Genomic DNA, 19849 nt, shown 5'->3' with positions numbered 1-19849 from the left:
CGATACAAAATAAATAGATAAGCTTAAAAGAGTGACAGTCTTATTGGCACAGATATTCAGTGAGCAGATAAAAATGTGACTCTGGAATTCGAGAGGCAGGTAGAGCACAAACTTTAGAGACTAGTCATGGATAGCACCCAGGGAAGCCCTTGAGAGTAAATGAGACTTCAAGGAAGATCATCAAGGGCAGGACCCTATGAGGTAGTCTGACTTGAGTACTGAGGGATAAAAAGGAGAGTGTGGGAAAGAGATTAGAGAGGCTGGAGCAGCTCTCTCCAACCAAGAAACTGGCTAACAAGGCCAAATATAACTTTTTATATTTAAACATAACATTATGTTTGGTGATGAGGTCACCACTGACCTTTTAAGAGACACCTTCTTAGAGCTGTTTCTGTGGAAGTGAGGTTGCAGTAGATTCTGAGGTAGGAGGGCAAGAAGTGGAGGCAGGGTGGAGAGTGACTATCCTAGCAGTTTGGCATGAAGAAACTGCAGCCAGAGAGAAAGCACTGCTGAGAGAAGGGCTTGTGAATAAGGGACATCTAAGTGTGTTTCTACATAACATTTAAAAATCAGAGGAAGAACAGGGAGAGACTGAGAAGGGGAGGAATGATAAAATAAGATACAGAGGGAAGAAATAGGCCTATAGCCTTCTGAAAACATTTGCACTTTAATGATTTCTTCAGTGGCGCTACCAAAGAAATAATTGATGATAATTTGAGATTTATTCAATAACTAATATTTATTAAATGGTCACTATATATCAGACACCATTTTAAGTGCTGGTAATGCAACAACAATAGCAAAATGAAACAGGCAAAATTCCTGCTCTTATGGTACTTTCAATGCAGAGTCTGTCAAAAATAAACAATAAACATGTAAATGAATGCATAGAAAATGTGTCCGGTGGAAATAAATGGTGTAAAGAAAACCAAACTGGAGTAAGGAGGTAGCGGTGGTGCCTGGAGGGATGGCATTGCAGTTGTAGATGGTGGGTAGGAGTCCTTATTTGATAAAGAGACTGAATGGAGATCCTGAGCAATGAGAGGCTGAATTTTATGAATAAATGGTGAGGAAATGTTCAAGCAGATGAACAGCAAGTGAAACTGCTTACAAGTGCAAAGATTTTGGGAGATTCAAGGAATAGCTAAGAGGTCACTGTGGCTATAGTTGAATGAGCAGGAATGGGGTATGGGAGCTTGGAAGCTTAAATTGTGCAACCATATAAAGAGTAGTCAGCTATGTTTATGGGTAAAGAATAGACTACACTTAAATTGTTATTTCTTTTTTATTATGTATATTTTTATGCCTTAGTAAGAATTTTTATATTTGGGGATATTAGACCCTTTGTGACTCTGATAAAAGCCTTGGATTCTCTTCTTAGGAAAAAAAGCACATATTTATCCAAAGAAAAAAAAGTGCTTATAATTTCAGAGGGTTCTGGGAACTCCACAGTTCCTTCCATAGACCCTGTGCTGAAAGTTCTTGCTATGGAGGCTGAGATGCTTTCCAACATTGTTTTTCAATGTTACTTTGACTCTAAATAATGCAACGACCGCTCACTTTTCCTCGAAGAGTTTATCATATGGCTCACTGTCTCTGCAATCATATTTCATAGTGGTTCCATATAGAACCCTGGCATCTCAGTTCCTCGGTCTTGTTTCCGTCATTCTCTCCATTTCCTCAACCACCTACTCCCATGGACATACTCTAAGCTCGAAAACTGTACTCCTTCCGCAATCTCAGTTTCTATAACCTCGTCTCAACTACTGTCTCTTGTTTTTCCAGTTTGTTCCTTCTAGTGTCCCATATCCAAAAATTCTTGATCCTAATGGAATCTATTTTCCATTAATTCTGCCACCTTTTTACTACGCCCCTATCCCTGAACTGCTTCCTTATTTCTCTCCCCACACAGCTTATACCCCAGTGATCCATCACTGCATTAGTGACCTTCCTTACGTTCTCAATGCCCTTGTTCCATTACTTCCTATAATATTTTTCTGGCAAAACCAACTTTCAAACTATTCACATCAGCACTTGTGTAATGCAGATGAATAAAAACAGAGCTATGCTTGATATTCTGTATTTAAATTCATGACCACAAACCTAATGCTGCCTGGCAATCATACTGTCTCTCTACTTTTCAGGCTAAAACGCATTCCTAGGAACTGTTTCACACCTTCTTGTTCTCTCCTCTCATATCACCTGCCCCCTCACTCTCAGATGGAGTCTTTGTTCCTTGTACCCCATTTCACTGAGAAAATAAAGAAATCAGAAGAGAGCTTGCAACATTCCTAACACATCCACCCACCTAACTGCACCCATGTTACATATTCTGCTTTCACTCATATAAGTATAGATGAGCCTACTTATTAAAGCCATTAGTTCTACTAAATCACATGCCTTCTCACCTTCTCAAAGACTTTAGCCATTGCTCCCTCTGCCCATTACATCAATTTCACCTATTGGATCAATGCATTTGGTATAAAAAGAAGCATGCTTTTATTTTTTTCCTTTAGAAAAAAACTTATCAATCCACATTTCTCTCCAGTTTTCTCCCCATATTTCTTTATCATTTATAGCAAACTCCTAATGTGTCATCTGTATGTGCTTTGTCTATCTGTATGTGCTTTTTCTCTTCTCCCATATTTCTTAAACTCACTCGAACCTGACTTTGTCTCTACATTTCCACTAAAACAGTTCTTGTCAGTCTTTCACTGACCTGATGTTGCTGTACCCAATGGTCATATCTTAGTCTGCCTAGGGGAACTATCAGCAGCATTTGAGATAACCAAATGCTCCCTTCCTCTTGAGATAAGTTCTTCACTTGGTTCTACCCACATCTCATTGGACGCTCTATCTCAATGATCTTTGTTCTACCTTATCTCCTTACCTTTAAAATTAGAGCATTTTAAAACAACCCTCTGCTCCATTCTTACTGACCTCCATATTCTTTCTTGAACACCCAAGCATGTCCTTATCTCAAGATTTCAGCAATTCAATATTTGTTGCCTGAAATGCAATTCCTGCAAAAATCCACAGTGCTTACTTTTCGTTTCATTCTGTTCTCTGCTCCAATATCACTTATTCACTTTTATTCCCCCCAGAAATGCCACTGGCCACTAAAATAACCATCCTTCTCTCACCAATCCAGTCAATTCCTCTTCTCCTTGCATTGTTTCATTCCCACCCCCCTCATTGATCATCATATTTACTCATTTGTTTATTGTTTGTCTCCCCTCAAAGAAATACCAGCTCTGTTAGGATGGGAACTTTGTTTCACACACCAGAGTGTCTCCAGAGCCTAGGGTAATTCCTGACATGTGCTAGATATTCATTAATTATTTTTTGAATGAATGAGAGATGACAAACTGATTTAGCATCACAGATTTGTGTATGACACAATGTTTACTGTGAGTTTTTGAGCATGGGAAACATGACTTACTTATGTTATGAATAAATGAATAAGAACGTTAACATATGCTTTTAAATGTCAAATAAATGAAAAAAAAAGCTGGATTGCTAATATTCAAAGTAAAGCAATGTTGTATGTCTTCCTCCAAATTCTGACTCCAATCCACGTATGTACTTTTTAAAAAGGCTGCTAACTTCCCCTTCTCATATAACTGCAAAGATATTATTATCTTTTTAATTGTGGTAAAATACACATAACAAAATTTACCATTTTAACCATTTTAAGAGTAGATATGGACCTATCATCACTATCCACCTCCAGAACTTTTTAATCATCCCAAACTGAAACCCTGTACCCATTAAACAACAAGCTCCCATTTCCTGGTAACTACAATTCTACTTTCTATTTCTATGAATTTGATTATTCTAGGTACCTCATATAAATGGAATTATATGATACTTGTCTCTTCGCATCTGGCTTATATCATTTAGCGTAACATTTTCAAGGTTCATCCATGCTGTAGCATGTACAAGAATTTCTTTCCTTTTAAGGCTAAATAATATTCTATTGCATGCATATGTCACAATTTGTTTATTCATTTACTCATTGATGAATATTTGAATTGTTTCTACTTTTTGGTTATTGTGAATAATGATTCTATGAACGCTGGTGTACAAATACTTGTTTGAGTTCCTGCTTCCGATTCTTTGGGATATATACCTGGAGGCAGCATTGCTGGGTCACAAGGTACTTCTTTGTTTAATTTTTGAGAAATCATCATACTGTTTTCCATAGCAGCTGCCCATTTAAGATTCCCATCAGCAATGCACAAGGGTTCAAATTTTCCCACATCTTAGCCAACACTTATTTTCTGTTTTTTTTTTCTTTTCCTTTTTTTAATACTAACTATCCAAATGGATGCAGAGTGATATCTCATTGTGGTTTTGTTTTGCATTTTCCTATTGATTAGTGATATTGAGCATCTTTTCATGTATTTATTGGACATTTGTATGTCTTCTTTAGATAGATGTCTATTCAAGACCTTTGTCCATTTCTTAATTGGGTTGTTTGGGTTTTTGTTGTTGAATTGTACGAGTTTTTAGATATTCTGGATATTAATCCCTTATCAGATATATGATTCGCAAATATTTTCTTGCATTCTGTGAGTTATCTTTTCAATCTGTTGATAGTGTTCTTTGATGTACAAAAGGTTTAAATTTCAATAAAGTCAAATTTTTCTATTTTTTTCTTATGTTGTCTTTACTTTTGGTATCATACCTAAATTTATAGCTTTAACTCCTACATTAGGCCTTTCATCCATTTTGAGTTAGTTTTTGCATATTGTATAAGAAAAGGGCACACATATACTTTCCATCATATTTGGTGTCATAGGTTGGCACAATATCTATGCCACACTAAACTATTTACTAATCAATGAGTCTAAATTTGGCAATTACTGTCATACTTGAGACTTATATCTTCCTATTTCCAATTTCTCAGTATGACCTTTATTTATTACACTTTTTGTTCCTGTTGACTTATCAAGCATTCATTTATACCTCAAGATGTTAGCCAGGATGTTAGTGTAGAGAAAAGAGCAATAAATTTAAAGTCCAAATGGTAGGATTTCATTTTTTTAATGGCTGAGTAATATTCCATTGTATATATGAACCATAATTTCTTTATTCAATCATCTGTTGATGGGCATTTAGGTTGCTTCCATATCTTGGCTATTGTAAATTGTGCTGCCATAAATATTGGAGTGCATAGATCTTTACGAATTAATGTTTTGGTTTTCTTTGGATAAATACCCAGAAGTGCAATTGCTAGGTCAAAAGGTATCCATTTTTAATTTTTTGAGGAACCTCCGTACTGTTTTCATAGCAGCTGTACCAATTTGCAATCCCACCGACAATGTATGAGGGTTCCCTTTTCTCCATATCCTCGCCTGCTGTTTTTTGATTTATTGATGATAGTCATTCTGACAGGTGTGAGGTGATATCTCATTGTGGTTTTAATTTGCATTTCACTGATGATTAGTGACCTTGAGCATCTTTTCATATGTCTGTTAGCCATCTGTATTTTCTCTTTGGAGAATGATATGGGTAGACCTAGAGGTTATTATGCTGAATGAAATAAGTCAGACAGAGAAAGAAAAATACCATATGATTTCACTCATATGCAGGATCTAAGGAACAATAAGAACAAACTAATCAAAACAGACTCACAAATATAGTGGACAATTTGGTGATGGACAGAGGGGATGGAGGTTGGGAAACTGGGAGAATGAGGCGAAGGGTTAAAGAAGTACAAATTAGTACTTGATAATTGGGCACGGGGAGCATGGCAGAGGGAATGCAGTTAGCATTAATGTGATGGTTGAGTGGAGGGCCAGAGGAGGGAGGGGGCAATTGGGGGAGTCATTTTAGGACATTACAGATGTCTAATCAATGTACCGTATACTTGAAAACTAACTTAAATAAATTTAAATAAAAAAATTTAAAGTCCAAAGCTTGGACTGAACCCCAGAAATAACTAGTTTCATGACTTCGAGCAAGTCATTAAACCTTTTAGAACTGCAGGAGTAACAACACCTACCTCCAAGTTTGTTGTGATAACCTCTGTGAAAGCAACTAGCACATAATAAGCATGTAAATATTTGCAGAATCTATTGCCCAAGACTGAACCACTGATATTTTCTAAATGACTAAACTCAGCTGACTTGGTTTTGTATCCAGGGCAGTCAATCATTCAGTAGGTAGAAGGTGAAGAGGGCAAAGCACACATGCTGGGATAAAAAAAAGGTGGGTCGTGTTGTCAAGAGATATCACAGAGGAGTAAAGATGTGGAGTGAGCACACCTGCTGCAATAAGTATCCACAGAGAAGTGGTTTTGTTTCTTCGTAGGTTTGGAGCAAATATACAACTTCAAGCAAAAAGTAATGGCAGTAATAAATTTGATCTCTAAAATACAGTATGCTTGGTGTTAGGTAGAAAGGGTAAAATGCTGGGAAATTGGGTAGAAAGTCTAAGTTTTTAAGATTACATAGGAACCTGCTGATTTCCATGTTTTTAATTTTATCACATCTAACTATGAGGAATTGTATTTTGAAATTTCCTAAGCTTAGTCATTAAAGATTATTTTACACATATTTTGTGTTTAGCATAATTATAATTTGAAACTATGCCTAAAATTGTATGCATTGAGTATCTCATATGCATGATCAGAAAATGGGAGTTTTAGTGGATTAATGTGAAGGAGTCAAGATTCTGATGAGAGAATTGTGGTGGATTAGATATTGCTCCTTGTTCCCTAACCATTGAGACATAGAACTTTTAGTGTTAATCTTTCTTCAATAAAACAGAAATAATATTTACTATCCTATTTCCCTCACAATAATATGGCCTTCAAATAAAATGAAGCATATAAAGTTGTAATGAGCATTTTCTCTAGGCACCAGCCTTGAAAATAAACAGTAAAAATTAACATCATCAGTATTTATGGCTCTGTCTTCCAATGTCTCAAAACAGGGATGGCTTTTCTCCTGGCTGTGATTAACTGCCTGTCTCACTAAGAAAATATATACCGTACCTGAAAAAGTTGTTTGCAGCTCAAGAAATCTGAAGAACATCACTGCAATGCCATACCCTGTAACTGTGTGTAGGATGGTGGGGCTACATACTGGCCTTCTCCACCGAGATGAAAAAAACCCTAAAAGCAGGTAGCTGCTCACTTCTGGAAGAAACAGAGTGCCACAGAGGACTGCTCTAAAGGCTCTTGAGTTGCCGCATTTGCAATATCATCCTCTTTGTGGTCCATGGGGGTTTTCTGGCTCTGTTCACTGATAACAGTTGGACCTACCTCCCAGGCAAACCAGGCAAGAACCCTATAAGCAGTGCTCACACTGGAAATGAGTTTTTCCAGTGCTCCTCTGATAGGCACTTAGGTTTTCCAAAGAATTCCTTTTTCTCTACATCAAAAGAAATATTTGGAATTAAAAGAAATATTCAGCTGTAACTACTAAACGTTAGGACAAGAGTAGAAATGTTTTAAAAAATTCTTTGTTTTTTTGGCTTGGCTCCAGCCTGCATTCAACTACCTAATTGTCCCTATCTTCCTTCTAAGATAAATGCTGTTATTTTAGTTATTGCTTCTTCAATAGAGAACTTCTTTTTATAACTTTTGTGACTGAATCTCTACCGAAAAGAGAAATAGCTAATTTCTTATGAGGAGGGAAAATGGGAGTTTTTTTCCCCCCATAAAATTATAAGCTATACTAACTAGCATCGCCAATAAATGAATATTTTTAATTGGTCACAAAGAAAAAAGAAACTGGGTGTATTTTCCTTTCTTCTCCTTATACATCTCTCTTGGAATGCCCTTATTGTCCACTACTTTAACTTGTTTACAAATTAGAAGGCTTTTAAAAATCTGTTTATTTTAGATTTGTTTGTTAAAACTCATAGGTTAAAATAATATTTCCTTGATTTTGTAGTAAATCAGAAAAGACTCAACTTTTTAAAAGTCTTACAAAATGTAAAAATACCTGTATTATACGTAAAACTCAGAATATTGAGTGTTATGTATACAAGTAGAATCTATGTAACACACAGATTCTACTTATATCTCCTTTATGAAAGAGAAGATTGAAATTTAGGAAGAAAAACCTAACTTGCCCAAGATCACACAGCTTGTAAGCGGCAGGGAGGAATTCAAAATATAATGTGACTTGGGAGCTCTTATTTCCAATGGTTATTGAGAGATCAGAAAACTTTTCTCCTAAAAATAATACTTTGAGATTATAAAACCAAAGTAAAAAGTTTCCTAAAATCCTTGAATGGTGAAGCTGGAAGAGAGCTTAAAAAATTACCTAGTCTAGAGGCTTATAGATCGGTTCTTAGCCTTGAAGCATATTTCCACTAAAAATTTAACTGGCAGCTCAAATATGCAAACTAATCAAGTTTGGAGAGCTCTATGAAAGAGAGCAGGAGCAGAGGGTAGCCTTGTGTTATTCTCAGTTTGAGGTGCTTTCTGAGAGTCTCGAAGAATCTTTTCAGAATCAAGTCCTAGGGTAGTAATTTGAAAAACCACTGTAAAGTCCAACGTGTTCATTCCATAAATGAAAAAAGCAGATTTTCAGTAATGTAGAATAAAAGAAACACTATAAAAATAATAAAGGCTCCCTTCTTTATGTCTTTTCTCTTTCAGTGTAGAGTCATTGTATAAGATACTGATAACATTTTTTTTTCTTCTTTTAATCACTGAGATTCATTACTAGCACTGTGCCTGGTACCTAGTAGAAATGCAACATTTTTTTTATGGGTGAATGTGTTAAAGAATTAATGCTCAAACTAACTTTCCTTAAAAATATTTGTGTGTCTGTCTACACTAAGATTTTGGAAGGGAAAGTAATTTTTATAGCCACATGTTGATTTGTAACTAAAATCTTCAGGCTCACTCCAACCTATTGCCTTTGGGAGAGTTTGTGAACTATTATAAATGGGACATCATGTCCCTTCACAGAGAAATAAACAAGAAGTGAAGTATGCCAGTTGGAACTACAGGAGAGCTCAGAAATTCTGGCTGTGATCACATGAAATGGAGTCCAGTCAGAGGGCATTTGTAAATTCTCTTACTGGAAAATGCTGTTTTTAATGACCATCTTGGTTTCATATCTTATTCAACATGCAAAACATTTATATGCTTTAAATTAATAGTCACAAAGATGTCATGAGCAGTTATTTGCTCTAAATACTATTTTTTGCTTCTTATTGAAATCAGATTAATTTTTTCTCAAAACACTAGATTACAGCCTATTGCAAGATATGGAATGTGTAATATTAAGATAAATTACTATTTAATTAATGATCACAGATTGTATGTCTGTTAGTGATATAGAACAAAATAGTTTGCAAATATGTAATAACTTATATGTGGGGTATTTTTGGCTTAGGGCAGTTCCTTGTAAATCATATCCTACAGAGATAAAGGAGTCACAAAGTCAGTAATAGTGAATCTGCTATTATAAAATGTCAAGATAATCTGTGGAATGATATGTGTAACTTTCTATTTAACAGAAGTCTTTTATAATTGTTCAATTGAAAATAGCTAAGAACATAGAAAATGTGATTTGATACTAAAAATAACAGTCGAATTTTTAAAAGCTAGTTTTATTACGTCCTGAAAATAGTGAATCAAAGCAAATTCCTACTTATGGTTAATAATATTTAGTTATTGAGGTAACAAAGATAAACAGAAATTAAAATAAAATGTTTCTTTAATTCCAGAAACTACTGTTGTTTAGTTCTTATTTGGATTTATAAGATAGTTTTAAAACATAATCCTTATTTAAAATTTTTCTTTGGCTTTTGTAAAGATATATTTTTATTTCAAATTTCCTTCTGCCAGTTTCCTCCAGGTCAATGTGGCCTGCATAGAGACAAAAACTTGTATCTTTGCAACTCACAGGGGATCTAGCATATTATAGTAGGTACTGCTGCATAAATATGTACAAGTTGTGATCTGCACTCATACAACTCATCCACTCATACAACAAGTCAAACCAACCAAGCATAGTCTTGGCTCTCAGGATATAATAACAAAGACAATAGAGAGGAGCCTCTGATACTAAGCTTATGTTGTTACTAATATCAGTATCAGTTAATGACTTTGAATATTTATTTATTAAACAATTACTATATTTGTCCAGTCTTCATGATGAGCCAATACAACTCATATGTCTTCCAGCTGGCCCTCATTTTACAAATTGTGGTGAATGAAAGACACAGAACCTACTAGATGTTAAGTCCACCAAGAGAATGCAGACCAATGATGTAATACGTATTCCTCTACAGATGAAAGTAATTTGAAAGTGAAAAGGTGCTTCTTGAATTGACATAACCTCAGAATTCAGCAGAGACTGAATAAATATTCAGAATCTTACAGTCTACTGAAGAAAATAATCCCATTGCATGCCAATTAAATAAAGGGTCATATTCATTCACTTTGTCATGCCAGTTTTCAGAGGAACTATATCTTTTTGTTTTCCTCGGTGGGTTGCTGTGCTTGTCAGCAAGAGTGAGGTGATTCTGGCAGATCCTAAAGAACAGCCACGCAGATGTGGATGACTCAGCTAAGAAAAGAAGGAAGAAGGACTAAGCATACTTCTCACTTCTCATATTATCCCTTTGAGCTTTCAGAAAACCACTTGGGGAAAATTCCTTAGATTGGTTGCCACCAGAATAAAGTTTATATAATGATATCACCCTTTTAATGTATTTTATGCTAATTGTTTAACAAAGTAGTTTTGATGTAGAAGTATAAGAGTAAATAAAGTTATAACTACTACTAAGAATGAATAAATTTAAAGTACAAAATTAAGAGCAGGACCATAGTGGGTATTTTTAAATTTATTCATTAATTATTCATCAATGTCATAAAGTTTTTGGTAATATTAGTAAAGACCTGGTACAATATGTTTAGGTGATAGGAATATTAGGTGTCGTCAGTTTCTCTTCTAACTCCATACAACCCTGTTGAGATTTTGAGCCAGTAGATCCCTTTATAGAAAACAAAAAGAATAATTTTGTCCTAGATTATAGGCATACATCATGATGTGTGTGTGTGCTTGTACATGTGTGTGTGTGTATGCGCAAACCCCAAAATTATCAAAGTAGGAAAATAAATACATGATAATAAATAAACTTATACTTTCAGGACATAAAGGCACAAAGGGTAAAATAAGAGAGGGGACCAATGGAGTGAAAAGAAAATATTCTCAAAGGCATTTCTTCACGCGTCAATATATACATGGGAACTAAGAAAATAGAATAATGGGGAATTATTGCTGAGAATGCTAAGACATATTGAAATAAATGTGGGATGGACAGAGTCTTCTTTTTTTTAAGTTTATTGGGGTAACATTGGTTAATACAATTATATAATTTTCAGGTGTACATTATAATTTGACATCTATACATTCTATTGTGAGATTACTACCCAGAGTTCAGTTTTCTTCAGCTACCATATATTTGATCCCCTTTACCCACTTCACCCTCCCTCTACCTCCCTATATTTGACCCCCTTTACCCTGTCTACCTCTTCCCTCGTTCCCCACCCCTTACCCTCTGGTAACCACTAGTCCATTGTCCATGTCCCTGAGTCTCTGTTAGGACAGAGTCTTCTTAAAGGTTATAAAAATGAAAGGAATACAGAAGAGTCCATGGAATTGGGGGTGGCTCTAGAAAAAATTAGGTCCACTAGTGTTCTACAAAATTTTAGAAGCCACAGTGAATCATCATGTAGCTACGAAGATATTACTTTTCCCCTGGAGTTTCTGTGGCATTGAAGTGAGCATTTGGTAGCAGCCTCCGTCTGTGGATAAAATTCTTTTCATTCACTTGATTGTCACATGGGTGTCAAATGAGAGTGCCAGGGAAGACTTTCTGGGGAAGAGCTGTCCCTAGCTCTTATCAATGCTTTCTGTGAAAACTTGTTTCTTCATTATATAGACTTATGTATGTAATATTATCAATCTTTGAAATAGAAGATACTAAAAATGGCATGGCAGCCATCATTTCTTCACATGAAGTCATGTTAGGTCAGGTTAGGCCAGGGGATAGCTTGGTGTAGGATAGTGATTTTCAGTAGGGGACAACTGGGGTAAGAGAGTGTGTGTAGGTTGGAAAAAGCACAGTTGGTTTTGTAATGATATATTTGAATATAAAATATATGATTTGATTACATTACAAAGTATAGGGATTAAAATCTTTGGTTAGTGAGAATGTACAGATTGCAGTGATTTATACTGAGGGAGCATATTAGATCATCTGGGAGCACAGGGATGAGATTGTCATGTTCATGAAAGCCAGAAAGAGGTTTTAAGAGTTTGAAAAACTAGTATAATTAAAAGAAAATGCGTATCATAGCCAAAATTCTGTATTTGACTCCCAGACCTGCTTTTTGCATGGCCTGGAACATGTGATTTATACTCTTTGAGTCTTGTTTCATTGATCCACAAATTGGGGATAATTGTATCCACACACAGAGTTAGGCAATCATATCTATACATTAAGATAAAAAAAAAATAATTGTTATATTATTTAAGAGTGCCTGGCACATGAATTTACCAAATGGTAATTCAAATTCTCCAGCTCTTTGCCTATTTTTCTCTTTCTCTCACATTTGCTCCTGTCTTTCTAGCTTCCCCTTTTCTATTTCTTCTCATTCAGCATATAAGCATACTCAATAATTAATTAAAAACTAAAAAATATCCATCTTTATTGTTTTTAGGTCGCCACTTTGTTACTACAGTGACTTTTATTCTCCCTTCAAAATAAAACTTCTCAGTTCACTGTCTTTATTTCTCCATTGTCTAGTCAAGCTCGCCCTTTGCAACTAGCTTTGATCTCCATCAGTCCACTATAACTGGTTTCATTATAAGCAATTCCCTCAGTTGCCAAATTTAATCCGTAGTTTTCAGGATTTTCTTTCTGGACCTGATCTTTAGGAGTGATGGCATTTTAACTATTCTGGTGCATCCTTCCTTGATGTTTTCTCCCTCGGCTTCCTTACTGCTAGTTCTTTTCATTCTCTCTTTAGAATGTCCATTTAATCTTGCCCTTCCTTTAAATATTGTCATTTTCATGGTTCCATCTTTAAGGCCCTTTTCTTCTTCTCTCTACAAAGTGTCCTGGAGATGTTTATCTACATCAATAGCTTTATTACTGTATATGTGGTCTCTGAAAATCCTGCTTTGGAATCACTTTGAATGCTTAGTAGAAGCGAATATCTGGGGCTTAACTTCGGACTCTCTTATACCCACATTCTGATAAATTTTAGGTGTTACCACCTCAGATCCCTCTCCTGAGTGCCAGACCAGGTGTCTTTCTTCCTTCTGGCATTTTTGGGTGCTAAGAACTAAATCTGTCATTTTTCTTGGCTCAGTCTGCCATGGCCACTATCATGGTGATGCTCACTAATCTCCCCCAGTCTCCTAAGCCTGTGCATCTCCTCTTTTCCCTCCACACTCTCAGTCATCAAGCCCCTCTTCTCCACTCTCACTTCTTTCTTGTGTTCCTCACTTGGGTAACAAAATAACCTCAGTTTCCCTGCTGTAGTACCGTCACTCTTAGATTTATCCTCCGTCATACTGCAATATTGCAGGAGTGGTATTCCCCACTTTAAATCAATTGCTGGCTCCCTCACAAGCCTCTGAGTAAATTTCAAACTACCTAATGGTGCATATGCCCCTGCTTGCCTCCAGTCCTTTGGACATGTTGTTCTTTATGCCTGGGATTCCTTCTCCACCTTACTAACTCCTGTTATAGCTTCGGTACTTATTTCAAAGATAACTCTCAAAGGTCCCTCAGGAATCTCTGTACTTCATCTGGATGAAAGATCCACATGATTGTTTTCATTTGCTTGTTAGTTTCATCTGCTTTCCTTTGTCACAACATTAATCGTCTTATATGGTGAATATCAGAGTATGTGTCTGTTTGCACTTCTAGTCCATGAGAATGGAAACAGCACTTTTCATTTTAAAATCTGCCACACAATGCACTATACCTATCACATAGTAGGTATTTCAATGTATTTGTTAATGTTTTGTTTTGTGAATTAGTGGTTCTTTCAGGTAGATGATGATGGCATCGTGAGTGCAGAGAAAGATACTATTCAGAACGTCTTAGCTCAATAAATCATGGTTTTATCAAATAATTTATTTTTAAAAAACTGTTTGTGAGAAATGTTTAAAGAGCATCTGTTTTCTTAAAAAATCAAACATAAATATTTAAAACTTAACCCTGGAGACGCATATCACTACAAGTGTCATAAGGCATAAATGCATTAGAGTGTTAACATCTGGTTATCCTGAAAATATGTTTAAGTGTGGGTATTAAGATACATTACATAACTAAACTCGTCTAAACCGCAAACCAGAAATTTATTATTTGGAGGCCAGATGAAACCAAAACACAGGCTTTTTAAACCTAAACACAGGCTGGCCAGAGGAAGAACAATGAAAACATGTTCATCTGAATGTTTTACAAAAGGATATAAGTAATTTTTCACATTTTTAAATAAGTACTAGAATCCAACAGCAATTTGGCAGATTTTCTTCACTTAATTCTAAGCCAACATGTATCAGAAGTGAGAGAAATGTCCATGTTTATATCTCTGATTTTAAACAGTTGATAATATCCAATTCAAAAAACTTTGAAATGTTTTAATGTATTTGGTGTTCAGTCTATATATCTATTTAGAAGTAAAAGGACAAGGTGTAATGATTTATTGAAATACAGTTTAAAAAGAGACTAAAAATTAAAAATAAACAATGTGTTCCTGATTCTCTGAATATCCTCTTTTCAATTCCTAACCCAAAGTAGAGACTCTAGCAAACATTGTTAGCTATTTGTAGGACTGTTGTTGCAAATCCATTCTTAATGCGATGACCTTAGTAGAGTAGAAAGAACTTTAGATTAGAATTCAAAAGACCTAGTCTTGTCTGAGCTACTTACCAAATGTGTGGTTTTGACAAATCACTCAGCCCTTTTGAATCTCAGTTCACTCCTTTGTAAAACAGAAATAATAATTCCTGTTTGCTTACTTAATAGTTATTGATTTAATCAAATGATAAAATATATGAACTCTTTGAAAACGTTAATATATATAAACTAATACATCAGTGTAAGTAATGCATTACAACATTAGAAAACTGTTTTACGAAGTTTGACCACATACATTACATCATTTTTATATGAGAGTCATCTGTTACCCTATTCTTCATGAGGATGAATTGGAATAATCTGACATTGCATTTTTATTTCTTAATAACCTATGTATGCTGTTATTGACTTAGATGCACCTGCTTAGCACAGGTTCTCCAGCTACATTTAAAGCCTTGTCAGTTAGTGCTGGAAAACACCAGGACTCCTCTGAGCTCACAAACAACTTTCAGATTCTTTTGATGCTTGACTGGTTTGTCAGTTTTTACTGCTTGCAAAGTCATTTGTGAGCAGAGCTTTACTAGGCCCCTATGGCCAGTGTTCCCAGCAGAAATGGCGAAGAGCTTGTTGGGAAGTGCTCTCTTTTGGTGCTCCCAGGACTGAATTTCCCAGAATCCTCTCTGCTGAAACTACATGGTAACCCTTGAAATTCTCTCCCTTACTCTATGCCATACTTAACTGTCTGAATATGAAAGCACCCTGCTTGTTTCCCAGAGTTTGTCCTATATAGTCCCTCGTGAAAATAGTTTCCAAGTCATGTGATCTTTCTCTCTAATGGAATCAGTCCTTGCAGTTGAGCATAGAAAGTATTGTACTCTTCCACGGTGACTCTACCACTTTGAATTTCTATAATACATGAGTTTCAAGTTGCTCCACCTCACTGCCTGCACTAGGTATTCTCACCTTTAATCATAAAGATATATGCACTCCGAAATTCATTGCAGCATTATTCATGATGGCCAAGACATGAAAATAATAAAAATTTCCTTCAACATATGAGTGGATAAATAAGATGTGTTACATATATACCATGGAATTCTACTCAGCCATAAGAAAAGATGAAATACTGCCATTTGTAACAACATAGATGGATCTTGAGATAATCATGGAAGGTGAAATAAGTCAGGCAGGAAAAGTTGAGAACCATATGATTTAACTCATATGTGGCATATAAAACTGGAAGCAACAAACGAACAAGACAAATAAAAGCTCATAGACATAGACAACGATCTAGTGGTTAACAGAAGGAAAGGGTGGATGTAGATAGGTAAGGGTTAGGGAGTCAAATATATGATGACAAAAGGAGTTTTGACTTTAGGTGGTGAATATACAATGCAAAATACAGATGATGTATTATGGAATTGTATACTTGAAATCTATATAATTTTATCCCAATCATAATCCCAGTGGACTTTCTTTTGCAGACTGTAAAAAGTTTATTCTAAAATTCATATGAAAATACAAAGGACCTACAATAGCCCAAACAACTTTTCAAAAGAAGAATAAATTTGGATGGCTAATACTACCTGATTTCAGGACTTATTAAAATCTAGAGTGAGTCTACAGCCATGCCACCTTGAATGTGCCTGATCTCATCAGATCTCAGAAGCTAAGCAGGATTGGGCCTGGTTAGTACTTGGATGGGAGATCACCTAGGAATATTAGGTGCTGTAGGCGTTTTAAAAAAAAAAAAGCTAGAGTGATTAAGAGAGTGTGATATTGGTGTTAGGTAGAAATAATAAAAAGAATGAAATAGAATAGAGTCTATAAATTGACCCTCACATATATGGAAAATTGACCTCTGACACAAAGGCATAAAAGCAATTCAGTGGAGAAATAATAGCCTTTTCAACAAATTGTGCTCCCAAAAGTTGTATATCTATATATAAGAATAAAATAAACTCTCATTAGTACCTCACATTATATGTAAAAATATAACTCAAAATGGATCACAGAGTTAAATTAAAACCTAAAACTATAATATGTCTCAAAAATCATAGCAGAAAAGCTTAGCAGTCTTGAATGAGACAAATATTTCTTAGATATAACACAAAATATACAATCTACAAAATAAAGAAATTGAGAAGTTAAACATGATCAAAATTTTTTAAAAACTGACTTTTTAAAGACACTGTTAAGAGAATTTTAAAAAATGTCACAGACTGGGAGAAAATATTTGCAAATTATCGATGTGAAAAAGTACTTATATCAAGAATATATATAGAACTCTCAAAACTATTTTTAAAAGAGAAAAATAATAAAAAATGGGGAAAAAATCGGAGAGACACATCACCAAAAAAGGTATAAAAAAGTCATCTAAGCACAGGAAAAGATACTCTATCAGTAGAAACATTTATTATTAGAAAAATGCAAATTAAAACCACAATGAGATATCACTATATAGCTATTAGAATGGCTAAAATTACAAGGAATAACTGTAGGAAGTATTGGTGATAATGTGGAGGTACTGGAACTCATATATTGCTGTTGAAAATGCAAAATGGTACAACCATTTTGGGAAAAAGTTTAGTGGTTTCTTAAAAATGTAAACTTACTCCTATATATAAAAACAACCATTCCATTCTTAAGCATTTATATGAGAGAAACAAAATCATACATTCATATATAGGCTTCTGTGTGAATGTACATCAGCTGGGGAAAGGATAAATGTGGTTCATCCATACAATGGAATGTTATTCAGCAATAAAAAGAAACAAGTTTCTGATACCTGCAATGACGTAAGTGAGTCTTAAAAGCACTGTGCTTAGTGAAAGAGCCCCTCCCCAACAGGCTACAGACTTTATGTTTTCATTTATATAACATTGTAGAAAAGCAAAACTATAGGGACAAAAAACACATCAGTGGTTGCCAAGGACTAATATTAAGGAGGGAATTGATGGAAAAAGGCAGTGATGCAATTTTAGGGGTGATGAAAATATTCTAGATCTTTGCCAATGTGATCATTATATAACTGCATACATTTGTTAAAATTCATTTATCTATACATCTAAGAATAATTTTTAAATTACGTATCAACAAAACTTTATTTAAAAAAATAAAGTTGCAGACACTAAACAATAAATAGAACTGATGAATTATTGAGAAAATCAGAAATGTCAAAGTGATCAGGGAAGTTTTCCTGGAGCAGGTTAACTTGAACTTTGTTGGAAAATAGGGTTCCTATCTGAATAGATAAAGAGAAGAATGAAGCTATAATATTAGTTTTGGCAGACTGACTGCTATGACAGTAACTGCAAATCTTGGTGGCTTAACAGAGTGATGGTATTATTTCCTGCTTACCTGGTAGTCCACATCAGTTCAGGAGGTAGACTTCCAAAGGATAATGTAGGAACTTAGGTACTAGAGGGTCTAGGTACTAGAGGGTCCTTAGAGTCTTTCACCACCTTTGTATAATGGGAGGAAGATAAGGAAGAAGAGCACTTCCATGGCAGATTGAATGAGAGATTTTAGAAACCAGACATGGAAGGTATGTATATCATTTCTTCCTGTACTCTATTGGCCAGAGAGGATGGTCACATGGCCTCATTTATCTGCAAATATGGTGAGAAATGTAGTTTAAGCTGGGGTCCCACGAAGAAAAAGAATGAGTTTGGTGACTACATAGTAGTCCTTCTCCACAGTTATGGACATGTGCAAGTGAGATGTGCACTTATAGAGTGCTGAGGAGTCTGGATGTAGGAAGCTGGTAAAATTTGTAAGAGAATGTGGGAGAGACTAGAGGAGGACATTGGATACCAAGATTAAGGAGTTTATATTGTGTTTGGGGGAATATCTGGCCAAAGATATTCTTGTAAAATAGGGTGATACTTGCCTACTATTTGAAGGTATGCTGAGGATATAACAAGACAATGTACTGAAGATGTCTTTCAAGGTTTATAAAGCACCAAATGAGTATGGCTTATTTTGTATAAATTTGAAGTTACTGCAATTGTAAAGCAATCTTTTCTCTTGTTCAGTGACTTCCTATAGAAAATTTAGTTTTTCCACAACTTTCAAACTTTGCTAATTATTCCCTCCATACACCTCAAAATAATAGTTATTTCCTTTGCCTGTCTTGAACCTCTCTGAGGAGAGGATATTAATGTTATTAACTACAAAGGAAAGGAAACCATAGGATTTCTTAGCCTATTTCTTCGCAATACTGTTGTGTTGGGGCAAAGGGTATAGTATTACTATCTGTGCTAATAAAAATAACAATAATGTGCACAAATAATATTAAAGTGTAGAATGATAGAGTATAATTTCAAAAAATAAAATTAAGTCCCATTTTGTTTTGTCTTTCTGCAGATTTCATTTTTGCCTTATCCATTTATTTTACCATTAATATGTTTATCGAGCCCTGCCTCAATTACTCTGATAACTCTGCTTCTCTCCTTAGAGCTGACTGCCAACTGATTATTTCTAAAACCAATTTTCTTCATTATGTTAGTATTCTCTCCCCATTTCCTTTTAACTTACATTCTCAATTACTTTGATTCTAATTTTAACTATTTTATTGAGTTACAGGACAATTTTTTACACCATTCTTGAGCTAGTCACATCCATCACAAGTAGTTAGTTCACCTTTCTATATCTTTATGTGAGAAACACACTTAAAATAGTCCCTTTGATAATTTTCCCAACTGTATTTTTACTTGACTGCATATGTCTGCAAAATAAGTTTTTCTTCATCAATTTACTCTTCTCAACCTTCAAACAACTGTTCAGTTTTCCAATGAAATTTTAATTGGAACAACTAATTTGATATTCATTTCGAATAAACATCCTTTCTCACCTTTATATTTTCTGATCAGAAGTCCACCAAATAAGGATTCAGTAGTTAATGCTTTATAATCTTAGAAGGTAATTATGATTCTTTCACTAGGAAGTTGGCCCTCTTTTTCCTTTCACTTTGACTATCTATTTGTTTTTA

The 19849-nt window shown here is 34.9% G+C and overlaps 1 protein-coding gene and 1 pseudogene across 5 annotated transcripts in view; both read left to right on the top strand.

Moving 5' to 3' along the window:
- Positions 1-19849, top strand: part of PDE1A (phosphodiesterase 1A) — a 294241-nt gene that overhangs the window by 136114 nt on the left and 138278 nt on the right. The window lies entirely within an intron of this gene.
- On the top strand, positions 16475-16593 carry LOC120597458 (uncharacterized; annotated as a pseudogene).

Source organism: Pteropus medius, unplaced genomic scaffold (assembly GCF_902729225.1).
Source record: "Pteropus medius unplaced genomic scaffold, Ma_sr-lr_union100, whole genome shotgun sequence".
In the NCBI taxonomy this organism is placed as follows: domain Eukaryota; kingdom Metazoa; phylum Chordata; class Mammalia; order Chiroptera; family Pteropodidae; genus Pteropus; species Pteropus medius.
Note: the sequence above shows the minus strand (reverse complement) of the source record. Positions and strands in the feature narration are given on the sequence as shown.